Source organism: Tamandua tetradactyla, chromosome 14 (assembly GCF_023851605.1).
Source record: "Tamandua tetradactyla isolate mTamTet1 chromosome 14, mTamTet1.pri, whole genome shotgun sequence".
In the NCBI taxonomy this organism is placed as follows: Eukaryota; Metazoa; Chordata; class Mammalia; order Pilosa; family Myrmecophagidae; genus Tamandua; species Tamandua tetradactyla.
In genome coordinates, this window is record NC_135340.1 from 864,264 (window position 1) to 890,482 (window position 26,219).

The window sequence follows — 26,219 nt, forward strand, 5'->3', positions numbered from 1 at the left end:
GATCTCTTCCCTAAGAGCTTGTTTTTAATAAGAGCTTGTTTTTAATGGGACAAGGTTGGATATCACATTTTAAAATTTACAACTCAATTAATAAAATTATTTTTAATCATGGCCAATATTTATTGTCAGGCACTGTACTAAGTGTTTCTGGATTATCTCCGTTATTTCTTACAAAAACGCTAAGTAAATTTTATTAATTACAAAGGAGGAAACTGTGTCTTAGAGACTAGATACCTACTTGCTCAGGTAATATGCATAATGTAGATTCAAATTATGCATATTTTTGCAAATGAGAGGTCTTCTTAAGCAAAGGCATTTTCGGAGTGGACTTGAGTATCATTTGAGAATGACACATCCTTGTATACATTCTTTTTAGGTTTAGCAGAGAATTCTTAAGTCTTTCGGGGTTACACCACATCATAGTAAGAATGGAGGTAAAATGACTGCTGGGTGCCGCTTCCAGAACTGGAGATTCTGGAGATTAGTAGAGATTTACCTACTAATTGTGGTAATTTAGATTACCACAAATGTATTCTAAACTACAAAGGGACAGAATCTCATTTTGGACAATAAAACCCTTTCAAAATGGCTTCAGAGATGACAGCGGAGCACTTCCAGCCATGTGAAAACAGCTCGTGAAGAGGATGCCTGGCTCTCCTGGACGTGTGGAAGGCTGTCCTCCCCAAAATGGACCACCTTTTACAGGTGTTTCTTCCTTGAGTATTTTCCTTTTCAAAGTTAAAAAAGGGGCTTAAACAAGTCAATTACAGTTGACAACTTCTACTGAGTACCTAGCTTTGTAGGAGTCCCTACTAGACAGGCTTTAAGTCATCATGAAGGTAAGTTTATTTGTAATGAAGCATTGCAGATGATTTTGCAAAGCAAACTTTAGCTTGCTAAGTGAAAAATGGATACATCTGAAGGAAGGAGGAGAGAAAGGAAGAGGTACAGCAAATGAATCAAATTTTGCCCATCCAGAGGAGACATTTCCTGTTCCTTTGATCCATAAAAGCTTACTTAAAACAGCAGGTCTCCTAGTTTAGGTTCTAGATGTTTGTCCAGGTTGAACACTCCCTTTGGATTCTTTTTTTCTTTTTTTTTTTTTTTGGCATGGGCAGGCTCTGGGAATTGAACCTGAGTCTCCGGCATGGCAGGTGAGAACTCTGCCACTGAGCCACCACGGCACCACTCATTTTGGATTCTTTTTAAACAAGGTTTACATATTCTCATTTGGTGTATCTTACCTGACGAAGGTAGGTTTCCAACCAGAAGAAGCTTCATGAGATAAAAATGGATGTGAAAGCTGTTGAGAAAGAAAAAAAAGTAAGGAGCAATCAAAAAAGGAAATGTAATATACTTTTTCAGTCATTATAATTAATATTAATACTTGGATGGGGTCAGCACCATTATCCCAAGGACATATGAACTGTCTATTCAGCGTCACTTTTATTAGCAACTTAAACCAATCTGCAGATGAAGAAGATGCAATTGAATCAACACAATGACTAAAAAAAAAGGAAATTTCATGATACAACTAAAATTCTCTAGAGAACATAGCAATAATACAAGAGTTACAACTCAATATTTTAAATGATGTTAATTAACGCTTAGGGTTAATGTTAAGTATTTTTTTTTTTGCCTAAGTTAAGGCATTATTTTTAGTAAGTAGAGCATTAAAAAAATTCTTTTTTGCAATCTAAAATCTGCTTCCTAATGCAATGCTATGGTCTGATTTTTATGATTTATTTCTTATTTGGATTACCAAGCAATATAGGGAATTATGAGGGATGAAAAGAAATGTCTGTGAGGCACACATGTGGTGTTTATGATAGAGCAGAATTTAGAGGCAGGACTTCTTCAGGAAAAACACTTTCTGAGTATTTTGTCAACATTTCCAGGAAAGGGAGAGAATATAGTGTTTTCCTTTGGTCAGGCGGTCAGCCCACGCCAGAGTGGGCCTCTGGATCCCGGGTTGGGGGGCCTGGCGGGCTTCGGGTTAGGGTTAGGGTTAGGGTTAGGGCCCACGCGGCCCGCCCACTCTCGGAGGTGCCCAGCAGCCCAGCCCCACGCCGGCCTCTCCCTGATGTTCTCCGCAGCTCGGGCCTCTCCGCCTCCTCTGGGCCATGTGGCTGTGGCGTTAATGGCCAGGGCATGGCAAACACTTGCTTACGGTATTTCCAGCCACTTCCAGAAAGGGACAAAGAGAGTGCTGGCCATTCCTGGAGCTTCAGTGCCTCTTCTCTTCCCTCCACATCCAGTTCTGGATTGAGACTGATGACAGCTCATGCTTCTGTCCCTCCAAATCACCCTAAGAGACCCAGAGAGTCCTGACGTGGGAATGCAAAGCATGAGCTTGCCCTTGGTTAACCGTGTGCTGGGCCCATTCCCAGTGGGGTCTCTGCAGACACGGGACGGCTCAGAAAAGTTCATGTTCAAAGTCAAAGCTTGGAAAGGATACAGTCACCTCCACTGGATTAAATATATCCCTCAGTCTTTTAATCTAGAAAAGTTATGATGAATTCATAGCTATTTTGCCATGTGCTGTTAAAAAAATATTTGTGGCAAGCCACTGTTTCTCAGCTAAGAAGGACGAGGTGCCTACAGAATTCAGCTTGTTGACTCACTCACCTTAGTTAGAAATTAGGAGCTGCAAGATACTTAGTTCTAGCATAACTGCATTTGTGGGTCTGTGTAGGCTATCCTTTTCTTGAGCCATTCTTGAAAAGAAATTAAACTGCCTTGGGGTTGGTATAAAAGACATATTAGGTGTGATTCTTGCCCTGGAAATACTTACAATGAAGTCTAAATACAAGACCTACACATGTGAAATAATTAGAAACAAGGACAGAAAGGGTTGAGTTAAGCATGAATTGTGCAGTAGACTTTAGGAAGTTGAGTTTAGTGAGCTGGGGACAGCTTTAGGAAAGAATTAAGGTAGGGATTAACAGATACATTTGATTTGTATAAAAAGATTTCTTTCTGTGTGGTTTAATCTAGAAAATAGACTCTTTAATGCACCAATTTATACACTTTACAGCACTCACTAAATATCATTGCAGGGGTCCAAACTCTCAAACTGGTAACCAGTGGGCCAAAGGCAGCCCACGGGACTTCTTTTATTTCAACCTCACCTACAATGTTTGAAAATATATTTGAATGAATTGCAACTCTACCAATTTGAAAGATTTCACATAAAAATATAGATACTTTGTAGAAATTGGGCAGCCTGTGCCTGGCGGTAGGGGTGAGGGCCGAGCAGCGTCCTTGCCCCTCAGGCAGCAGCCCTCCTCCCCGTGCAGCCCTACCTGGCCTGCTTCTCACAGGGAGTCACCTGGCCCATGGGCATCTGGGTCTGCCATCCCTGAACACAGCAGCGTCCCACGCAGAGAGTCTGCGGCGAGCAGCCACCCCAGCGAAAACAATCCAAACTGCGACTGCTCCTGCCTGCTCAGCCTCCTTTTGCAGATGCAGCTCACACGCAGAGAGACACTTCCCAAAGAGTCATTCTCCGTCCCAGCTCACACGCAGAGAGACACTTCCCAAAGAGTCATTCTCCATCCCAGCTCACACGCAGAGACACGCTTCCCAAAGAGTCATTCCCCGTCCCAGCTCACATGCAGAGAGACCCTTCCCAAACTCCCATTCTCCGTCCCAGCTCACACGCAGAGAGACGCTTCCCAGGTCATTCTCCATCCCAGCTCACACGCAGAGAGATGCTTCCCAGAGTCATTCTCCATCCCAGCTCACACGCAGAGAGACGCTTCCCGGCCCATTCTCCGTCCCAGGAGGAACACACCCTGGACAACCCGTGCAGAGAGCTGATCTTTCGGTTGGGAAAGTCCAGCAGGGATCAGAACTCAACACGCACAGCCTGGGTGGCGGCGGACCGGGGCTCTGTTAACTCTTTCAGTTCACCTAATTTAGACCCATGAGAAGGGAGCTAGGCAAATGAAAGTTTGGATTGATAAAGCACATAAATTGACATTTCTTCTGTTTTTCAGGGTATTTACTACTTTTCAAAGAATTTTATTTAAACAGAGAATCATTCCTCTATGTTGGAAATGTAGTTCAATCTTCCTGCAAAATGTTGGCGGCGCGGTGTGTCCTATGAAGCAAGCACACCCGTATGAACTCCTCCAGTGGCCGAGCAGTTGCTTATCGTCTGCTCCGTGGAAATGTAGGAAGCCTTCTAAAGACCTGCCGACACGAGCAGCACTGGTCAGAGTTGGAACGAGTTTCCATGCTCATATTGGGATGATCCCTTATTCGTTCACTCAGGCATTCCGAAGGTGTGTGTGTACATGCATTTCAGCAGCGGGCTTCACCTTGGCCGTCCGACTGAGCAGCTCTGCGAACTGGGCAGGCCCTTTCATCTCCCCGGGTTTGGGTCCTCCGACGAGGGGATCATATCCAATTATCCCTAAGTCCCCTACAGATGGAGAAAGCCGCGTTTTCAGATGGAGCTGCCCGGATCTAGGCCGTAACCTAGCTGATCTGTGATCCCTTGATTTCGCAAAGCTCTGTTCGCTCAGTCAGTGACAGGTCACGCTGGGGCTGACGCGCGGCCTGCCATGCCTGAGGAGTCGATGGGTTTCCCGGCTGGCTCCCTTCCAGCGGAGCCGGCAGTGCCCGGGGAGCCCCATACCTCACGGGGCTGAGGACCTTGTCCCCCGAGCCTGCTGTGCCCTGAGAAGTTGGCACTCTTTCTGTCATCCCAGCCCCTCTCGCTGCCTTAGAGGATGAGATTTGACTCGGCTGAGGGTCACCGGAAGAGAAGGAGCCAACCTTATGTTGCAGACATGGTAGAAATCATTACCTCGAATATTTGAACCACCCACTCTTCAAAGAGAAAGGAAGGAATTCTGTTCTTTTACTTCTTTTCTTTTCAAAATTTGCCTTATTTTATCAGAGCACAAAGGGAGATTCCATCGTAAAATAGTTTTAGAAGAGGTCACAAAGGAGAAGGTGTTTTCACTGAAGAGGGGTCAGCAGGTGGAGACCGCGATGGTGGAGGGAGTCCCTATTATTTGGAGCTCACATCAGCAGCTTCTGGAAGGCAGCATTTCCCCACTCTACCCCATACACACTTTAAGAAATTCTTTTCTTCCCCGGAGAAACAGATGGTTATTTTAGAATAATTATAATATATACACAAGAAAAAAATTCCCAGATTTCTACTGCCCAAAAAGTTATACTGTTAATATTTTGATGTATCTAATCCCAGCAAACATAAACATGCACCTTATGTAGAACTTTATAAAATGGGTTTTTTACATGTATATATGCACATATCTACAAATACGCGTGCACGTGTGCACATTGCACACATGTGGATAATGTGTGTGCTGTATACCATGGACATATACTGTGTGCACACACATCTGCACACTTACAGGTGTTTATGTGCATATATGTATGTACACTATTTGGTAAACTCCTTATTTCACTTGTTACATTGTAAATATTTATTACTCCAATAAATGAGCAGCTTCAGATGATTTTAATGGCTGTATATTCTCCATTTCATTGGTGTATAATAATTCATATGATCAATTCCCTATAATCAGACATTTAGACTTTTCTCTCCCTTCTCCCTATTTCTTACATAGTGTAATCGAGGGGAATGTCTTAAAGCTGTCAGCCCATGAGGCGGGAGAGACAAAAGGAGAGATGAGGTGCCTTCCATGATGAAGGAAGAGCTGTCTGAGGTTCTCAGGTCTGTCAGGGAAGGAGGGCTGCTTGGGAGAGTCACAGCTAACAGAGACAGGACAGGGATTGACATTTTAGAGGAAAATAGGTTTCTAAGAAATTTCCAAGAACTTCTAATTTAGAGGACCCATCCCAATGGAACTTTAAAACCAGGGTCTCGTATCCTCCAACCAATCGCTCTTAGTGAGAGGGTTTGGGAAAATAAGTAAATAAACCACGGGACTCTGTCACACAGCTGAGTTGGCAGAGGGCGAGGAGACCACAGCGGCAGGTACACCACGGAGGTGAAATGAATTCCGTGGCATCAGAACTAGAGCTAGGGGTGCGTGGAGGACGGCTTTCTCTCCAAGACCCCTGGGATGGGGGTTGCCGAAACTCCCTGTGTGGGGGGTGGGGGTGGGGGCTTCAGCCTCACTTCCACACTGAAGTCAGATCGGAGTCATGGACTTAGAGTGTTTGGATGCCCCCAGGCAGCTGACACAGACTTAATGAAAGTCTTTCCATGTTTATCAGCTAAATTCCAATTTAAAAGTGAATTTTGAGTTTCCAAATGAGAAGTAAATTCATGTACTTTTCCATAGATTATACCCTCACCCTCCTTTCTCTTCGTCATTTTCATTTCTTTTGCCTTCCCCTTTCTTTTCTCTTAACAAAAACCAAATAACATCTCACTAGGAGATACATGCCCAACGCACAGAACTCAGAAGTTGCAGAAGCCCGTGAAGTAGAGAGTAAAGCGTACCCTCATAAGCCCACCAGTGACCACTTCACCTCGTTAGAGCTGACGTGCGTTGCATGTTGTGTAGTTGTGTGTTCTTCTGGAGATTGTGTGTTCATCTCCGGAAGCATGTGTGAACAAAGAGGTCCTTCTGCTTTGTTTCTGCAACCCACAGCACTGCAGATTCTGTGCCTGCTTTTCTCCCCTAGCACGGCACTTGCATGTATTAGTGCAATGGAGCTATCCGAGGACTGCATCTGTGATCCACTGTCAGCGAGCATCCGTAATTTGTTCAGCCAGTCCCTTTTTGATGGGCATTAAGGTTTTATTTCCTTTTTTATTAGTCATTATAAACAATTCTACGATGATTAGTCTTGGGCCTATGTCTTTTGATTATGTACGAGTAGATCTATCTGATAAATTCCTAGAAATGGAATTTCTGGATCATACTGTATGTATATCTTACATTCTAATCAAAGTTGTTGAATCGTCATCCATACAGGTAGGACCAATGTACACACCAGTACAAATGTAGGAGAGTACTTCACTCAAAAAAGCGTGTCATCATTTAAAAAAAATCTCTGGAAAATCCTCTCACTTTAATTTATACTTTTTTATTATGAGTGATGTAGGGCTTATTTTCATATAATTAAAAGAGCTTTGAATTCCCGTTTTTTGATCTGTTTGTTCATTTTTCTATTGGATTATTGTCTCTTTCCTTTTGTTTTGTAACAGCTCCTTATATATCATAGATAGTAGCCCTTTTACCATAAAATGTGTAGCTAACAATTTTCCTAGTTTATCTTTGTCTATTGACATTGTTTAAAGTGTTTTTTCAGCCAGGTAAAACTTTTATTTTTGAGTAATTGAATTTGTCGATCATCTCATTTGGGGCTTTTATCATTCTGTTTCCCGTTGGGTTTTTTTTGGGGGGGAGAGGGGGTCATCATTATTAGTCTTCATGATTCTCATCGAAAAAACTTATTTTCTTAGGGCAAATACATGGTTTCATATTTTACATTTAAATTTCTCCATGCATCTGGAATTTATTTCGGTGCCCTCCTTCCCCCCTCACATCTCCCTCCTTCTTTCTTTGTGTGTCGGGCAGGTTGCTGGGGGGTTGTCGTCGGTGGGGAGGGCCCTTCGCCTCTAGCACACTCGGTCCTCCCTGAGATGCCCAAACGCTGAAGCGGCTGCTTTGAGTCTGGGCTGAAAGGAGACGTGGGAGGTGGAGATTAGGGAGAAACAGGGGCCAGGAATGAGTTTGTCCCAAGAGTGCCCAAGAAGTTCTTCCCAGAAGATCTCAATAGTTTAACGTGTGAGAATGAAACTTCTGGATTCCTAGGTGCTTTCTTAAACTATTGCTTATCCATTTTCTCCACGACTTTCCGCTGTCTCTGCAGGACTGAATACGTGGAAATGAGCTGGGATTAAAAGAGGAAACAGTTTGGGTTTAAAGAAGAACTCAAGGACAGTCAAAACCTACAACAGGCCGGGAAGGCAGGTGTCCTGAAAGGTACAGCAGAAAACTTCTGCTGGAAGAGGCACCCATTAAAACACCCCTTATTTTATGTTTTTTTCAACTTTGCCATCAGAAAAGGGAGAATTTTAAACAGAATTATTGTATCTCAATATGCATTAGCATTTTAATAAGAGTTTGCAGAAACATAGTAGCACTTTCACAGATTATTTTTCCTTGGACGTTTACTTATTTATTTACTTGGCATGGGCAGGCTCCGGGAATCGAACCTGGGTCTCCGGCATGGCAGGGAGCACTCTGCCACTGAACCACTGCGGCCTGTCCACACAGGTTAGTGTTAAAAACATAAACATAGTGCCCTTTAGAAGAAGAGTGCTGGTCACTTTCTGCCCAGCTTGACAGCTGTGGGGATTTGGTGGACGGGCTGTGTGCTTTACCGAATGAAGCGTCAGTCTGGGAACCCATCTGCGACCTCGGTGGTGACTCAACTCCCAGAAAGAGGAGACCGGAGCTGAAATGGGCTAGGGAAGTGCTAGAGCTTTGCAAGCCCGAGAGCAAGTGGTTAATGTAGAAGGTTTAAACTTTTCAGTTGTGACCCTTAGGAAGACATAATTTCTATGTCAGACTAGAACAACACTTAGATGCAGACGCACAAAATGGAAATCAAAGTTACACCAAATAGTATTAGCTGCCAGCAAACTCATTCTGCCATTTTTTATGGCATTCTATTTTATTCCACTCCATTGTTTTTCTTTTGAAAAATATTGGTGGAAACACATAATAAATTGATTTTCAACCTTTTGCCCCTCAGTTTGAAGGGTGCGAGGCTAAAGGACAGTGAACAGTTCCCAACCCTGACACATGAATTCAGGACAACAAATTGTTTGGTCGTAAAATAATGTTTCCTCTTAATTCATTTAAGTAAGTTTTGTAAATAATCATACAGTGTAAATGTCCTATATTTTTGGCTACTTTTTTTTCAATTGGAGAATTTGTAGGTATATCAGAAAATCATGCAGATAACACAGAGTTCCCGCACCCCCCTGCGATGGTGAGGTCAGGTGCCGCCTGGCCGGAAGTGGTGCCCGGTGGTGTGGGCGGGCAAGCATTGGCCTGCCTGTTGCTGGGGGGACAGTTTGCGGATTTAAATCATGAGCACATTGGTTGCATCCTACGTCTGCAGGCGGCTAAGGGGAGTGTCTTCCGCAATGAGTGGCGTTTAATCTAATCACACAAAGGCTTTTAAGGAGCATCCAGAAGAGAGAATCTCTCTGCCTGTCTACTTCAGTCAGCCGGCCTCCCCTGGGCAGTTCGCTGAGGACTTTCTTAGGAGATGCCAGCTCACGGCCTGCCCTACAGGCTTTGGCCTCTTACACCCCCATAGTTGCATGAGACATTTTTAGAAATCTCATATTTACAGATCTCTCCTGGTGGTTCTGTTTCCCTGCGAGCCCTGATACACCTCCTACCGTTAACCCTTGCATTGATGCGGTACATTTGTGACGATTGATGGAAAGGACATGTTCATTACTATTCTCTACAGCACAGTCATGATGTACATTAGGGCTCCCTGTTTATGTTGTGCAGTTCTATGGGTGGTTTTTAAAGAAGTTTTTACTCTAGTAACACATACAGAATCTAAAATCCCCCCTTTAACCACATAGAAATATGTAATCCAGTGCTGTTAATTACATTTCCGATACCATGCTGCCATCACCACCATCCATTGCCAAATCTTTTCCGTCCCCCCAAACAGAAACTCTACAGTTTAAGCATTAATTCCTCATTCCCTAGCCCACCGCACCCCCTGGTGACCTGCAATCTGGTTTCTTACCCTATGCAGTTTGCTTATTCTAATTATTTTGCAAGAGTAAGATCATGCAATATTTGTTCTTTTGTGAATCTTGAAGACATCATACTGAGCAAAATGTCAGTTACTTTTAAAAAAGAAGCCAATGTGTTTGAGAGCATTACAATCTATAAAATCTAGATATTTAGAATAAATTAAGACTCATATCCATGTAAAACGTAAATCCACCTATAATTTCTTCACAACAGCTGTTATGACTTGGAAATGATTGACCTTCAAACCCATGGAAATGAGTGACCTTCAAACCCACCGGACCATGAGTAAATCCGACGATCAGCACTAAGTGAGAATCAGGTGGTCCCGTGGGGCTGCCTGTTCGCACGAGGGGCCCAGACTCAAGCACTAAACTTTGTAGTGGCTAAAGTCAAATGAAAAACTGATTTTTCCCATGGTTATTTATTTATTTGTTTTTTTTGCACGGGCAGGCACTGGGAATCGAACCCAGGTCTCCGGCATGGCAGGTGGGAACTCTTCCACTCAGCCACTGTGGCCCGTCCCTTTGCCATGGTTATTACCTAAAGAAAAGCTAAGATTTTGCTCATTAAAAAAATTCTCATACAAGAGAATGTAGCAGAGAAACAAATCACACTTGAGAAGACAGTCAAATGAGGCCCACCCAGCTTCCACCTCGGGTTGCTCCTTCCAGGACGTCTCCCTGTGCCCCGCAGGCTTCCTCCTTAGCGGGGGTGGGGCCGGGGCCTCGGGGCCTGCCAGGGATGTGGTGCCAGGGGCCCGCTCACAGGAGGCAGTGAGGAAACCCCTGACCCACCAGTTTCTGAAGACTGAAGGTGAGAAAGGTGATTCTTTTAAAATATTTAATAATAAACCCCAAACGGCCTCTGGGCTGGAAGCCTAGGAGAGGACACCTCAGCTCGCACCACGGCTTCTCGGGCCTTGAACCCGGGCCGGTGTTGGAGCCGCATCTTGAGTTCGGTTGAGCTCAGCCACGGCTGCCTCCTAGCATTCCGGCAGGATTTATTTGGCAAGTATACCAACTCCCTCTTGAAGAAATCATTTCAGTTTGGGTCAAATAATTTGGCCATTTAATCTGCATTGTCCTGAAAGTTGCTAGACTTGTCCCACGAGGCCTCAGGGTCATGAACTCTTGGTCCCACTTGCCCTCTCGGGTGCAGCGAGAAACACAGGGAGAGGCCCCAAGGCTGTGCCCTGCATGGGTCGGGGTTTGAACAAATGATGGCTTCTGAATAACACAAGCCACGGAAGCTTTCCCTCAGACTTACTGGCTTTGCAAATAGAAATGAATCCAACTTTGGGTAGTTGACTGGGGGAAGTGAAGTAACAGGAACAGTTCTGTGCTCACCCACCCATGAAAATCCTTCCCTGTTACTTTTATTCTCTACAATTATACACACTCAGGGGATACACACACATACCTATTTTTCCTATGTTCTTAATTAGGAAAACGTCACACTTGTTGATAAACTTCTACCTGTAAGTGACATGGTAGCTGCTTTTGGCAAATGCAAACTCCTAAATGCAGGTGAAGTCACCCTTTAACTACTAAGTGAAATGCTTATTTAAGCATTTGCTTTCCCTTGGCTTGGAAGAAGGTTGCTGCTCCAGGGCCTTTTTGAACTGGACCTTTAACCTCTTTTTCTAAATCTATTGTTCTGTTCTTCAGAGGAAAGCTGTTAATCTTATCCTTTAACCCACTTTTTATTCTGAGCTCTAGCTGCCTTGTCATCTCTCTCTGCCAAGACTGTCCATGGTCTCCTCTCTTGGACCCCAGTTTCCTCCTCTCTTGGACCCAGTTTCAAGCTCAAAATGGAGGCCATTTAATGTCCCTGGGTCCCAACACATTGCTCCATTTACAAAGGAGTCAATTACTTTTTCATTTCATCATTTAAAAACCATAAAAAAAAGAGATTCTGTCTAAAACAAGGCTACACTAATCCTTCCCAAATTCGTGATTGTAGAGGGGATCTGAGAGACCAAATGACAAGTTAAAATCACACAGTATCTCAAAGATCAGACACGAGTGTGAAGGCATTTTCTGTACTAACGAGAAGACCGTCCAAGCTTAGGGATTTAATTGTTTAAGAATAAGGGCAAATATGAGTACAGAGCAGAGAGAGTACAATGAAGAGGAGTGCTGACATTGGATATCGCCGAGGGAAGTTTGTACAGGAATTAGGGTCCCTCTGTGGGATATGAAATACTGAACAAGGAATAATGTAAATAGACAACAGAGCTATAATAAATGAAATCAGTACATAGCTGCATTCCCAAGAAGATAATTTCCATAATAAATAGTTTAGAAATGGGTTATAAAACAATTGTTTGCAAGACGCAAAGGCTAGAACCTAGAGAGTTTATAACCTGCAATTGCAAAATTTTTTTCTTGTAGGGATTCTAAAAATAAAGTTGTTTTAAATATCTATAAGTAGAAAGCAATAAAACCTTAATATCTGGGAACAAACCTGGACTTTCCTAAGCTTGAGTCTATCACCTATTGTTGTAGAGACACACGTTTACTGAACTTGTATTGCAACCACAGTTGCTTTTTTCTACTGAGCCCTAGTTCTTGAAAGTTACACCTTGTATTAAGGAGATTTTAAAACATATTGAAAGCACATATAGAAATTCTTTGAGACGTTGTGAGGTGGGGTCTCATCCCCTTGAGTCTTGACTTACACGTAATAATTCTCCTGCTGGGAGCTGATGCTGGATGGGGCTAGGGCTTACACACAATAATTCTCCTGCTGGGAGTTGATGCTGGATGGGGCTAGGGCTTACACACAATAACTCTACTGCTGGGACTTGGTGCTGTGCGAGGCTAGGCCTGAACGGGCCATGCAGCCCCTTCCTGGTGCCCTTTGGATGCTCAGCCTGAGCAACCCACCGTAAAAAGTCTGGCTGTTTTGAAGCTGCTGTGCTGGAGGGCCCTGGAGGAAGGCACCTCAGTCAAGGGCCCTCCCCAAGTCCCCAACCTGTATTCAGCATCGACTGCCAGACGCGAGAGAAAGACACCCCGGATGATTTCAGCCCCAAGCTCTCAAGTCACCCAGCTTTTCAGTTTCCTAGCTGAGGCCCCAGATGCTGTCGAACAGAGACAAGCTATTTTTAATGTGCCCTGACCAAATTTCTGACCCCCAGAATCCAAAACTTTTCTGCCACTATGTTTGGGGATGGTTTGTTATGCAGCAATAGAACAATCTATAATCATTTAATTGTGCTTCTTAATGAATCTATCACATTTCGCTCAACCCAGGTTATAAACATCTCTGCTGGAGGAAGTCCTGTTCTGACTCAGGTCTTTCTGGCTATATGTTTTGCTCGCTCAATGTGGTTTAGCCACTTTACAGAATCAGCCCTGGGACAAGAGAGAGGGAGATGGGCACATGGGGAGATGACTCAGTCACTCATTGAAAAGAAGTGAAACGGGGAAGCCTTATCTGGGCGAACATTTCAGGGGTCTCATCACTTCAGGGGTCTCATCATTTCAGGGGTCTCATGCAGTCACCATGTTGGTTGACTTCCCACGCCAACTCAACCAGAACGTCTGTGGTTCCAGGTAGCTGGTCCTGTTAGAGGACCCCAGTGTGCCACGTCATCAGAGCAACCTCGTGGCCTTCTCTGCCTGATGGGCAGAACCACGCATGGCCTCCCGACAGAGATGTCTTCATCCACCTGGTGAGGTCTGGAGCCATCTCCCGGCCAGTCCACTTCCTCTCAAGGCCCAGCCAATCTCTGGTTAACACTTATATTCTGACAAACAACCGAGACATTAATTTCTGAATCTTGGAGCCTGTGGGTGTGGAGATGGGGCCGAGGAGGGCGTGGAGGCGGGTGGTTGGTATTTACTTTGCAGTGATTCACGCTTTCTCACATTGTCATTTCCCAACTCATCTAGAAATTGAAGGAGACTTGGGCCCTGCCAGGCAGAAATAAAGGTCAGGTCAGGAGTCTTAGTTGACATGATTTTGCCCACGTTCTCCAGAAGAGGAGAATAAGCTGAATCAGTAATGCTGGAAGCAGAGTTTATAAAATGCTTTAACACCAGAGTCGTTCTACAAGAGCAGATTTCCAAGGACTGATAAACTAAATATATTAATTTTTTTCAGTTTGGGATAGGGTTGAAAATGAAACTATGCTGTTTTTTTCTTTTTCCTCCTGGATCATGGACTGAAAAACTCAATTAAAATTGCCTGAAAAGCTCCAAAGCAACATTCTAATGTCCTTGGCTTCTGTCTTCACTGAATGAAGTTGGACTATCCATTAAAGTGGAAGCCTTTCCTGGGAGGCTGGTGCTCGCCAGCCCAAAACTACTATTTTCCGAAGCTCATCAGGTCGATGTTTAGGTTGAAGTCGTGAAAACCTCACCCAGCCTGTTGTCAGGTTCACTGTGATTTCTGCTTACAGATCCACTGCTATTGGCCTATAGCTCGCTCCTTAAATGCCTGACCACAGCTTCAGGCTCTGCGGTCTCTAGGAGGTACTTTGTATTTTCTTCCTTCTAAACCCTGGTGTTTTCACATGTTCCTGGCTGGGCCACAGAAAGCTCTAGTTGAAAGAAGATCCCTTTCAAGGCTGAAGGGACTTTCGAATCATTTGCTTTTGTTTAATTTCATGCTCTAACCCTCGGTGATTGAAATGACCTTCCTTACAGTAGTGTGAGGAGCCACAGGGAAGACCGAGTCCTGAGTGGTTCCATTCAATAGGGGTCACAGCCGCAGGGGGTTCTTCCCTCTTGGTCACAGATGGCCAAATTCATCTGAATCCTCCTAAATCGTCCTTGGAAGGCAGCTGGTGTAAATAGCTCTTACGAAAGGACTTCATCTGAAAAGACTTATTTAGAGTGGAGGGAACTATTCTGTATCCAGAATTTAGCTCAGTCTTCCCCAAACTTCAGCATTCCCAAGTGGGATGGCAAGTGGCTAACCCGTAGCCGTCTGACGATGATGAGATGGGCTTAGAGATGGGGTATCCATGGATGTCAACCCTAGATTCTTTTCGTTCAATAAACTTTGTTTTTAACATGAAATATCAGTTTATGTCCTTTTCAATACCAGGATGATGGGCGGAAGTTTTCACTAAGGAAGGAAGAGCCAACAGTAATTTTGGAATTTGGAAGAATTCATGGGGCACAGGTCAGGGTAGGATGTGGGAAGTCCCCTTCGGGGCTCTGTGCCCGATGACAAGACGGCTCAGTGCAAGGGCTGGGGGCAGTTGGGTTCGCTAAAGCTGACGAAATGCAGTACACCCGAAATGGACTGGCTTGCACGAATTGTAGCTTATCAGCTTACAGTTTACAATCCTAAAGCCGTGAACATGTGCCGATGAAACCTTCTCTGCAGACTGATTACCAGTGAGCCTGGGCTCAGCTGCCGGACACGGAGGCACCCGTGGCTTCTGCAGGGACCTTCCTGCTGCTTTAGCTTCTGGCGTCTCCGTCTCTGACTTTTTCTCTAAACTTCTCTGGTTCTTCTTTTAACTTCATCTCCTAGTTCTCTACGTGTTTATCCCCGTGTAAAGGATTCCACTAGGAGGATTAAGCCCCACATTGCCTGGGCCACATTGCAATGGAAACAATCTAATCCAAACAGCCTACCCGCCACGGGGCTGTGCCCACAGGAACGGACTGAAAGAGTGTGACCCTTTCTGAGGTGCACAGCCGCCAAACCAGCAGAGCTCATCAGAGGTCAACCCTGCTTGGCCAGCGGGGCTGAAAACTATCTCCTGTGCCATTGCTGACCCACCGCGGCCCGTTTACACAAATATCACTACATTTCTGACCATCACCCGTTCCACTCAAGGGGTAGTCCTCATATAGATGCAGAGAATTTTATATGATATTTCATCATTCCACTGGTATTTAGGCTTTCAAGTGTTCTTTATTAGAAAAAAACTAAGTACAAAATTTTAATTAAGTTTAATTTCATTGTGGTAACTTTTCACTTCTAGATTACGATACAGAAAACAGTGATGCAAAATACAGCAATCTACATTTATTTCATGTCTATAAACTCACTGCAGATTGCTAGTGTCTACTATAATGGACAACACAAAAGGATTGTGCCACACAGGATGGAAGAACTCCAAAATGTAAAGACAAAGACTAGTGCAAATGTCATCAAGACAAGAGGACAGAAAATTAGTAAATCAAGTTACTCTTTAATAGACTCTAGGTAAGGCTGGAAATGGCTTTATAAATCATCTAGTTCATCTTCCTACCTATGAAAATGCATGTGCCTAAAATAATTCCCAAAAACGTTCCAGAAAAGATATGTTTTCATTACTTGGTGTAACCCATGTTTCTGTCTCTCAGGCTCAGGACAGTGGTTAAAAAGGTTGCAGGAATTTTCTGTGCAGGAAGAAAATTGTTGCCTTATTTGTCCTAGATTAGAGAAAGATTAATGAAGAAGACAGAAAAAAATTCAAAGGAGGGTACTTGAGGGCTCAGTCTGTAGAGCAGAAAATTCTAGGTAAAGTGGACAAGCAAAGTGTGTGGAACAGAGTATGAAGTGCAGAGGTAGAAGAAAAACTGGCGAAAGGAGCCTCCAAGTTCCAGAGGAGGCATGATGACCCGGCAGAATAAACCAGAACGCAGAGAATCACCTGGGGAGCTTGGTTTTTAAACAAGCGAATACCTGCGACGCTGTCAGACGTTCTGCCCGGGTGATGGGAGCAGACCTGGGAAGTCGCTGCTGACAAGCTGGCACGTTTTCTCGAAAGTCCAGTAACCCCTAGAACTACTGTGCTGGCAGGTTTTTGGAACTGGCGCTCACAATGGTGACCACGAAGTAAATAAACGTGAATAAGTCATGTTTAGTATATTTTGTTCAAAAAGGTGTGGAATGAAGCTCTTTTTGAAAGGTTCCTGTTTCACATGGGTAGCATTTTAGCTCCTGTACACTTCCTATATTGTATATTCAGTTATACACGCACTCATCTATCACACTCTTAGAACATGCACGGTCTTGCTAAGTGCCAAGGAGAAAGTAACATGGTACCTCTAGAAACGAAATGAGAGAGTCGAGGTTTAGATTAAAGGTCAGAGATTTAGATCTGGATTTGGGAGCCACTTGTGCAGAAGTTTCATTGAAGCTGTGTGCGTGTGGCGGGAGGGTAAACAGGGACAAAGAGCAGCTTAGGACAGAGCTGGTGACCTCACTGGTCCCTAATTGCCAGTGGTGACAAGCAGTTGCTATGTCGCATAGAAGAGTTACATTAATTCTCATAACAAACAGAAGGGACTCCAAATTGGGAAGTTTGAACGTAATTATGGACTAGATCCACCTTGGAAGAGAAGCATTGGCTATTGTTCTTTTCCTCCCTCCCATTTAGACTTGGTCCAAATGCCTAGTGGGAACCAAAGTAAGAGCTGCTGAGAAAACAGCACTTAGCAGAGCCTGGCTCTTGTAAAGCATTTAGGCAAATGTCACCACAGGGTGGGTTTTAGAGCTTTGCTGGACTCGGATCATTGAGGCTCTTACCTTTTTATCATGTAAAACCCTGCAGTGGAAGCTGGTGCTATAAAGTGCTTTTACACGTGTAAGAAGAAGTAAAAAATCCTCTAGTACTCAATGCTAAGAAAAACAGAATATCACGCATTAAAATTAACTACATAAATCTGTTACCTTACAGAGGTGTGAATAAAACGTTTCTGACTTTGACCACTTATGTTTGTGCGTGTGAACGGAGTTGTCATGGAGACTGTACGTGTTGAGCACGCTTGATTTCCTGTCGGGTCTGCTGCCAAGTCAGAGGCAGAAAAAAAATGTTGAATCCCCGCATCCAAACGCATCGAGCATCCACGACACGCTAGGCAATGCGGAAGTTCCCCGGGGGACACGACGCTGAGTAATAGTTAGCCTTGGCTTTGAAGGAATTTATAAACAACTGAGGTGTGTACAAACAACTATAGCAAAAAGCAAGGGCAGATTATAAGGTGTCTTCGCAGAGCCCTTATTCCAACTTTGAATGAGTCCTGCACAGAATTTTGAACCTTACACAGGAAGTAAACTAAGCCCAGCCTGCAATTAAATTAACAGCAACAGTCGTATATTTTCCTTAATACATCGCTACCATTTATCATCTGCCTTGCTAACCAGAAACAGACCATACTGGCCTTTAATTAGAGCACCAGACCCATATGTGCTCGGAATTCACCAGTTCCAAAGGTGATCACCATGTGGCCAGTTGTGAAAATAGAGAGCAGACGGTTTCAATATTGTCTGGCATGTCATAAGTACTCAGAATATATTTGTTGACTGAATAATAGTTAGATCATAAGATCTGGTATAAATTTGGAATGTGCTAACCAAGTTGCATATTGATGATCTGCATTGATTCCAAGCCCTTGTGTGCTGGTTTGAAGGGAAGTATGCCCCCTAAGAAAAGCCATGTTTTAATATGGATCCCATTTCTTAAAGGTAGAATAGTCTCTATTCAATACTGTGTATTTGGGACTGTGATGGGATCATCTCCCTGGTTGATGAGATTTAGTTAAGAACGGTTGTTAAACTGGATTAGGGGATGACATGTCTCCACCCATCTGAGTGGGTCTTGATTAGTTTCTGAAGTCCTATAAAAGAGGAAACATTTTGGAGAATGAGAGATTCAGAGAGAGCAGAGAATGCTGCAACACTACAAAGCAGAGAGTCCACCAGCCAGCGACCTTTGGAGATGAAGAAGGGAAATGCCTCCCGGGGAGCTTCATGAAACCAGAAGCCAGGAGAGTAAGCTAGCAGATGACTCCGTGTCTGCCATGTGCCCTTCCAGCCGAGAGAGAAGCCCTGACTGCGTTCGCCATGTGCCTTTCCAGATGAGAGAGAAACCCTGAACTTCATCGGCCTTCTTGAACCAAGGTATCTTTCCCCAGATGCCTTTGATTGGACATTTCTATAGACTTGTTTTAATTGGGACATTTTCTCGGCCTTAGATCTGTAAACTAGCAACTCATTAAATTCCCCTTGTTAAAAGCCGTTCCGTTTCTGGTATATTGCATTCCGGCAGCTAGCAAACTAGAACACCTTGTAACTGTCAGATTTAAGGCACTACATGGGGAGACGTCATCAGTAGGATCTCCCTTGGAGGTTCACTGCTTCCCAGCACAGGTATCTGATGATCATACACCCAGCTGGAGAGACAAGGGGGCATTCCCCTGCCAGGCGCCACTCGTCAGTGAGCCTTTGGCAAAACGACGCCCAAGTTTCCACATCACTGCCCTTTTAACCAAGAAATCTACTTGAGAAGCCTTGCACTGGGGAGGATTGTCCACAGTTGATGTTTCCTCGTGTGGGTCAAGGTGCTATCATAAAACAATAAGCTTTCGATTTCAGAGGTACAGAAAAATTACAGAGATAGTGCAGAGTGTCTCCATGGACCTCCCCCATTTCCCATTACTGACATTTACATTAGGATGATGTGTTTGTTGCAATTGGTGAACGAATATCAATGCATTATTATTAATAAAGTCAAATTTCATTATTACCAATGTCCTCTTTCTAGACCCAAATCCCACAGGATTCCTTTTAGTAGTCATGTCCTTCAGCTCCCCCTGCCTGAGACAGCTTCTCAGAGCTCTTGTTCGTGAGGCTATGACTATTTTGAACACGACGAGAATTTTGTAGGCTGCACCTCAGTTGGGTTTTTTCTGATGTTTTTCTCGTGATTAGTACAGAGGATGGGATCTGGGGAGGAGTACTGCTCCATCTTCATCCCACCACACCAGGGTGTCCGCCAACCACCTGGCTTCTCTGCTGAGAGACTAGATGGAGGCAGCATTTGTCAGATCTCGCCACTTTAAATTTACTTTGTAGTTAAGAAGTATGGATAAAAATAAATAATATGGGAAATAGAGGGTAAAATATATCAGGCAGATGGAAATATTAGTGGTCAGTGAGAGGGAAGGATAAGGGGTATGGGATGTATGAGTTTCTTCGTTTTTCTTTTTAGTTCTTCTTCTGGAGTGATGCAGATGCTCTAAAAAGTGGTCATGGTGATGAGTACACAGCTATGTGATGACATTGTGAGCCAGTGATTGTAACCATGTGTGGGCTGTATGTGCGTGAAGATTTGTCAATAAAAATATTTTAAAAAATGTACTCTGTACCCCCTTCCAAAACTGCACTCTTTTGAAGGGACTCTGGGCGCCACCCTGATTTGAGGACTGGGGGTTATGCAATCCCTCCCTGAGGGTGGAGCATATGCATAAATTACTGGGATTTTTCTGCATGGGAGATTTTCCTCTTTTCCTACTGGTTTATATTTATTTAGTCATTTATTTCTAGCATATGGACTCATGGCTATTTATTTTATACTTTCGGTTATAACCCAATACTACTTAATTTTGTTGCTCAAATTGTTCCAGCTTTGGCCGTTGGCAGGTCTTCCAGTTGGCTCCTGTGTCCGTCTGATATACTATCACCTTTGTGGGATTTTTCTTTCAGCATTTCTTTGCTTTCTCGTACCACGTGGTGCTCCAGAATCATCTTGTATATTTCTTGCCCCAGTCCCCAAATCAGTCATTTATCCAAGATCCTTTTATTGGAGACTTAGAAGCCAAGTTCTGAGCAGAAGGTGTGCTTGTTGCTACAGGATGTCGGGGGCTATTCTGGGGTAAGGTGGAAGCCTGCCCTCATCTGGACTCTAGTCGCCCCACCGCTCTTGTCCTACTGCCTGGCGTCTTCCTCTGGGGAAACTCCGCGCTTTTCTTCTCTCAGCCATTCATTATCATCCACTTCTTAAGGTCAAGCAGCACTAAAAGGAGCCAGCAGAGAATGGTGTCCTTCAGAGATTTGGATCTTGTAGAACTTGTTAGAGATTCCCAGGGATAATCTGATCCATTCTTCTACTTACAGGCAAGTATTTCAATTCTGATTTATCAGTTACAGAGAACGGAATTAAAGATAGCCAACACAATAGGGAAATTGTTAGCCAATCCAGTGGCCCAGCAGCTTCACCAAAGACCCAGGATCTTCCCAGATTTTGCAGTGCCCTCCCCCACCCCCAGCACACAGCCCTCAGGGCGGTGCCCTCATGAGCACGAGATGCTTGGCGTGGGTTCTCATCTAGGAAACATTCGGAGTGAGACAGAGAGAGAGGGCAAAGAGAGAGAGGTTACTGCTTGCCTTTGAAGTCTGAGAAGAACTTTCTAGAAGCCCCCAAAAGGCCCCCTCTCAGGGCTCAGAGGCCCAGATCAGGTCACGTGGTCCCTTCCAGATGAGTCGTTGGTAAATGACACAGGATTATCAGAATCAGTTTAGGCCAAATAGACTGCATCCTTCGGCTTCCCTGAGAGGCAGATATTTGAATAAAATCAGGATTCTACTAGTAGCGAAGAAGGGAACAGTGACTACTGGGAAGGCGACCACAATGCCTGGTAAGGCATAAGGTAACGTGTAATTATTTCCTCACAATCCACATTAAGTTGGGTTCCCTTGTTACATTCATTCGATGAACTCATTATACTTCACAGGACGTCTTGTCTCGCTTCCCTGAAAGCAGAGCCCAGGAAAGGCTGAAAAGAAGGTAGCCTATGTGGGGATTGATCTCAGGAAGGAGAAGTGCTGGACTAGGGGAGGGAAACGGAGTGGGGAAGCCGGTCCCAGGACATGTCGCTGGCGTGGCCACTGCTGTGGGCAACCGGTGCTCAATCCTGCTGGAAATTTTGAGGAGCTTATGAAAAGAACTTTGGGAACTCGCTCTCAGGGGCTGACAGCCTTAGTCTCCCCTTGATTGCAGGTCCCTGTGGGCATTAACCACCTCTGCAGCAGCTTCCACGCTGGGTCCGTTCCCACACCTCGGCCACAGAAGCCCCAGGGCCAGCGGTCGGGACAGCCGGGGCCGAGGGAGGCCCTGTTACGAGAGGCTGCGGGAAGCTGGCCAATGCCCCTGCAGAACTGGTCACCACAGCAATATCTAAATGGAAGCAGGCCTGGAAGAACGGACAAGAGAGGCGTCTGACTCATAGAATTTCCTCTGATTATAGTAGCTCGTCGTTTGTGGGAGCCTTTACGACGCGTTCCCCCACGAGGCCACAGGCTCCGTAAGAGGAGATGGGCATGCCCGTGCACTGTAGCTGAGGGGTGCATAGTGGACACCCCACAAGGAAGAAACAAGGCATCCAGCGGCCAGACCCATCATTTCAAAGAGAAGGTGTCTAATAATACACGACACACCAGACCAACCTCCCCCAAGTAAGACCCAAGTCATCCAGGACTCCCCAAGCTCCCGCGGCCCCCATGGGTTGGTGCTAAGAAGAGGCGACGCCATCAGAAGTTCGCGGGAGGGCCTCGCTCGGGAACACAGCTCATATTTGGTTTGGAGAGAGTCAAGGGCATCCCTTCCTGCCTCACTCCAGCGGGTCTTTAGTGTGTGGCTCTGTAGGATTTCTCATCACTTCCAGCATCTTCTAGAATGCCTGTGAGGTCTGCCCCCGAAGCTTCCTCAGTCCCGCCGTGGCAGCCTGAGGCGGCCCCTGCCCTGGACAGCAAGGAGCCCTGGGCTGTGCTCTAGTCTGCAAGCTGCCGGAATGTGATAAACCAGAAATAGAACAGCTTTTAAAAAGGGGACATTATTAAGTTGCAAGTTTGCAGTTCTAAGGCCATGAAAAATCCAAATTAAGGCATCAAGGGAAAGATACCCTAACTCCAAAGAAAGGGCTAATGAAGTTCGGGGTTTCTCTCTCAGCAGGGAGGGCACACGGCGGCATCTGCTAGCTTTCTCTCCTCACTTCGTAAGGCTTGCCCGGGGCATTTCCTTCTGCATCTCCTAAGGTCGCTGGCTGCGGGCTCTGTTGGATCTGAGCTTTTTCCACAATGGTTCCCTCTTTAAAGAGCTCCAGTAAACAACCCCACCTTGAATGGGTGGAGACACATCTCCATGGAAACCACCTAATAAAAAGCTAGGAGACACGTCTCCATGGAAACCATCTAATAAAAAGCTAACACCCACAGTTGGGTGGGTCACATCTCCATGGAAACAATGAAAATGGTCCCACCCAGCAATACTGAATGAGGATTAGAGGACGTGGCTTTTTAGGGCACACAATAGCTTCATACGCACAGGCTATGATGGGTAAACTGGCCACCTGATCTGAGTGGGTCCCCAAATAGTTTCAGAGAGCACCACTGCCAGTTCAGGACTGGGGAAGAGTCAGGGGCACCCCAAACGGCCACGCCGTTGAGAGTGACTTTACTTGGGGGTAAATCCTCCTTTCTTCTCTTACAGCTGTGAATTTATGACCCCCTGTCCTTTGAAATCAAATTTAAAATTCTCAGCATTGTGACAGTGTCACCTCATTTTTCATCTGCTGTAATCCTTGTAGATGCTGAATAATAAAGATGGCTAACTGTCCATTTTCTTCACAATACATTCTAACCACAAAAGGAAAATTTTCTGGATGTCTTTCCCCTGCTGTTCAGTTAGCACATAACCTCCTACTTGTATCCTGACCGAACCTGGTCTGAAAACCTGTCCAGTGAAAGCCATGCCCCCATCCTGTACAATAAGGGCATTATAGGAAACAGTATATTTTAATGATTGTACAAATGCTATTAAGGCTATTATCATGAAATGACATTTCCCACCGCATAGCTGGGATTTGTCTGTGTTTGACATTTGCTTCCTTTTTAAGATGCTCCATAAGCTTTTAGCTCTAGTAGCACTCCAACAGCTCTCTATAGAGAGAAGAACTTTATAATTTAGTAGCAGGGATCTTTTAACTTACTCACAATATATCAAGGCCTCTATGCTCTCCTTGCCAATCCCCTGAGCGGGGTCAAAGCTGTCAGCAGCGTCCTCTGCCCAGGCTGACGTTACCCAGGCTGACTCACTGCCCTGCCTCGGCCCACCCGCTCCGGAGCTCCTGCGGGAAGCACTGGGGACCCAGGGCTGGTGGACGAGGCTGCCCCGTGTGCCACCGGGCAGGACGCGGGCTGGTCTTGCGAACAGCCTGACCTGTGGCCTGCAAGTGTCTGAGTTCTCACTGGCAATCAAGACGGCTCCCCAGGTTCAACGCGCTCACACAGGCCTTGTGTGTCTTGCATAGATTTATATCTTAAAAAATTAAGTTCGTTACCCATATTTTAGAATTCAGAATTTCACATAAATATTCAGATTTTAGTCTTCTTTTGGAAAGTCAGAAAATCTGGCACCACGTTACCACCTGAATGGGGTTTAGGAGGGGTCACCCTTTGGGACCGAGCGGGGCTGCCGCATCCCTGGAGGCGACAACCCCCAAATTTCAAAGGCAGAGTAGCCTTCGGGTTTTTCGTGCCGAATTAATGCAAACAGGACACTAATTCTAAACCGGCGTGTGCCAAGAGGAGAGGCTGTGATGGGTAAGCGTCTACCCAGCAATGCCAGCCCAGCCCCACCTTAGGCGGCCTTGTGACGCGGCTCTGGGGACAGAGCAGGCAGACAAGAGCACAGGACGTGGCAAGTCAGCGAAGCTCCGTGGACATTTCACAGCAAATTATTTGTTGCCTGCTTCTTTTGCCTTTAAATTTTCCTGGAAATTATTAACAAATATAAACCACTTAAAAGAAATTCAATATATAAAACTTCAAACTTGCACTGAAAACACGTAAGGGTCTGTCACCTATTATTCCACATCTGTGTACTGTGCGCTACTGGGGCTAAGCACTGCTCTGGGTACTGGCTACTTAAACTATGATTTATGTTCAACAGCATGAGAGATAATCAAATGGAAAAAAGCAGGTTACGAACTAGTACAGTAAGGCTGTGTGTGTGTGTGTGCACACGCGTGTGCATTTCTGATAGTTCCAATGGAACAGTTATCAGCAATATACAGAGCAAATGCATACATATGCACCAAAACACTTAACATACATTTACATGACAACATGCAAATATTCATTTATATAATTGAATTTGTATATATTCATTTATATAAAAATTTATATAAAGATTTCAATGGCTATTAGAGAACGTACCAAATAATGGTCTCTCTGTGAGCTAGGTTATGATGAGCTGCCTTTTCCCTTTTGATTATTTGTATTTTAAAAAGTTTTCTTCTACAATGCATACGTATGTCTTTACGTTAGTTCTAAAGAGTATGATGTATAAAAATTGTATTTGCTTTAAGAACGGCAGAGGTACTTTGCAGCTTCAAGAAGTACCCCAAGAATAACCCCTACTGCTGGTATTTTTCAACAGGTCAATTACAAGCCCTGGATCGAGACACACGTGTGGGGTAAGCCGGGCGCCGAGTGACGGTCAGGGGTGCACAGAAATGGCTTTATGTGTTGGAAGAAATTTTCCTGAGTAGGCAGACCGTGGTTTCAGGCCACTTCAACAAGGAACAGGTGGAAGCCATCCAACGCGACACGTGCCAGGAATTCCAGCACAGGGGAGTGGAGAATGCCAGCCAGGGTGGGTGGAGGCAGGGACCAGCAAAGTGGAGGTGAGCTAAGAACACCCATCCTGCATCCTCAACGCACCCAGTACGGATGTGGCAATCTTTTCATGTGTGCATCGCAGCGAGGAAACTGAGGTTCCAAGAAGCAGGGAAATTAGCATGTGGTGAACGATGATTTCCAGCCAGGCATTGTGCCATGCGCTTTCACATACATTACGAAAATTGTCCGGAGTCACACAGCGAGTAAGTGGAAGAGTTGACATGCACATTCAGGTTTGTGATTTCCCATCAAATGCTTCTTCCACGCCCTCTCCCGCCCTGCTTATGAAACACCACCGAGGAATCTACTCGAGCTGGCGCACGCGTGTCCCCTCCCTGAGCTACTTCTCGGTGAGGCTGGCGCAGGCCAGGCCAGTCCAGGAGGGCAGCTCCCAAGGGCACTGCAGACACATCGGCACAATTTGCCATTTTTATCATGTGTCAGAGACGCGGGAGCCACCCAATGTTTGTACAGTTTTGAGTGGCTCTAATTTCCAACAATTTATTGAATGCAATAAAATAAGCCAATAACAAAAAGATATCATTCCTACTTTGAAAGGAAATGACACCAATGGACAGGGGAATTTAGGGATAAGAGCGGGAGCACAAGATCGTTCTTCTCTGGAGTTTATTTTTCCCTGTTAGCAGGTAGCTGTCATCATTAGCAGACATGGTATGAGCCAGTGGGCATGAGCTGGGGGCAGAGGGCTAAATGTTTAAGGCGTTGTTCCTCTAAAAGGCTTATACTCTAGCTGGGGAAAAAGGACACAGCCAGAAAAAAGGAATCTAGCAACAGAGGGCACCAAGGCAGAGTGCCAGATCAGTTCAGGGATGGGACGAGGCTCTTCTTTGGCGCGGACACCACCTCACACCCCACTCCTGCCTCCTCCGACTGCCCGACCAATCCCTAAAGTGAGACGTGATTGTCCTGACATGTCATACTGTGTCGCAGTCATGATAGTGAACAAGCCTCTCATGTCTACTAATACAAAACAAACTCTATTTCAGTTTATTTTTTATATTCACCTCTTCTAAGTCCCCTCTCTGAAGTCCA

General features: G+C 45.0%; 1 protein-coding gene across 1 annotated transcript in view; it reads right to left on the minus strand.

Annotated features, from left to right (window-relative positions):
* FRMD6 (FERM domain containing 6) overlaps positions 1 to 26,219 on the minus strand; it is a 254,619-nt gene that overhangs the window by 173,234 nt on the left and 55,166 nt on the right. Inside the window, exon 2 of the mRNA XM_077126768.1 lies at positions 1,245 to 1,303. The gene's annotated coding sequence lies outside the window, so the exon portion shown is untranslated. The remainder of the gene's footprint in view (positions 1 to 1,244; positions 1,304 to 26,219) is intronic.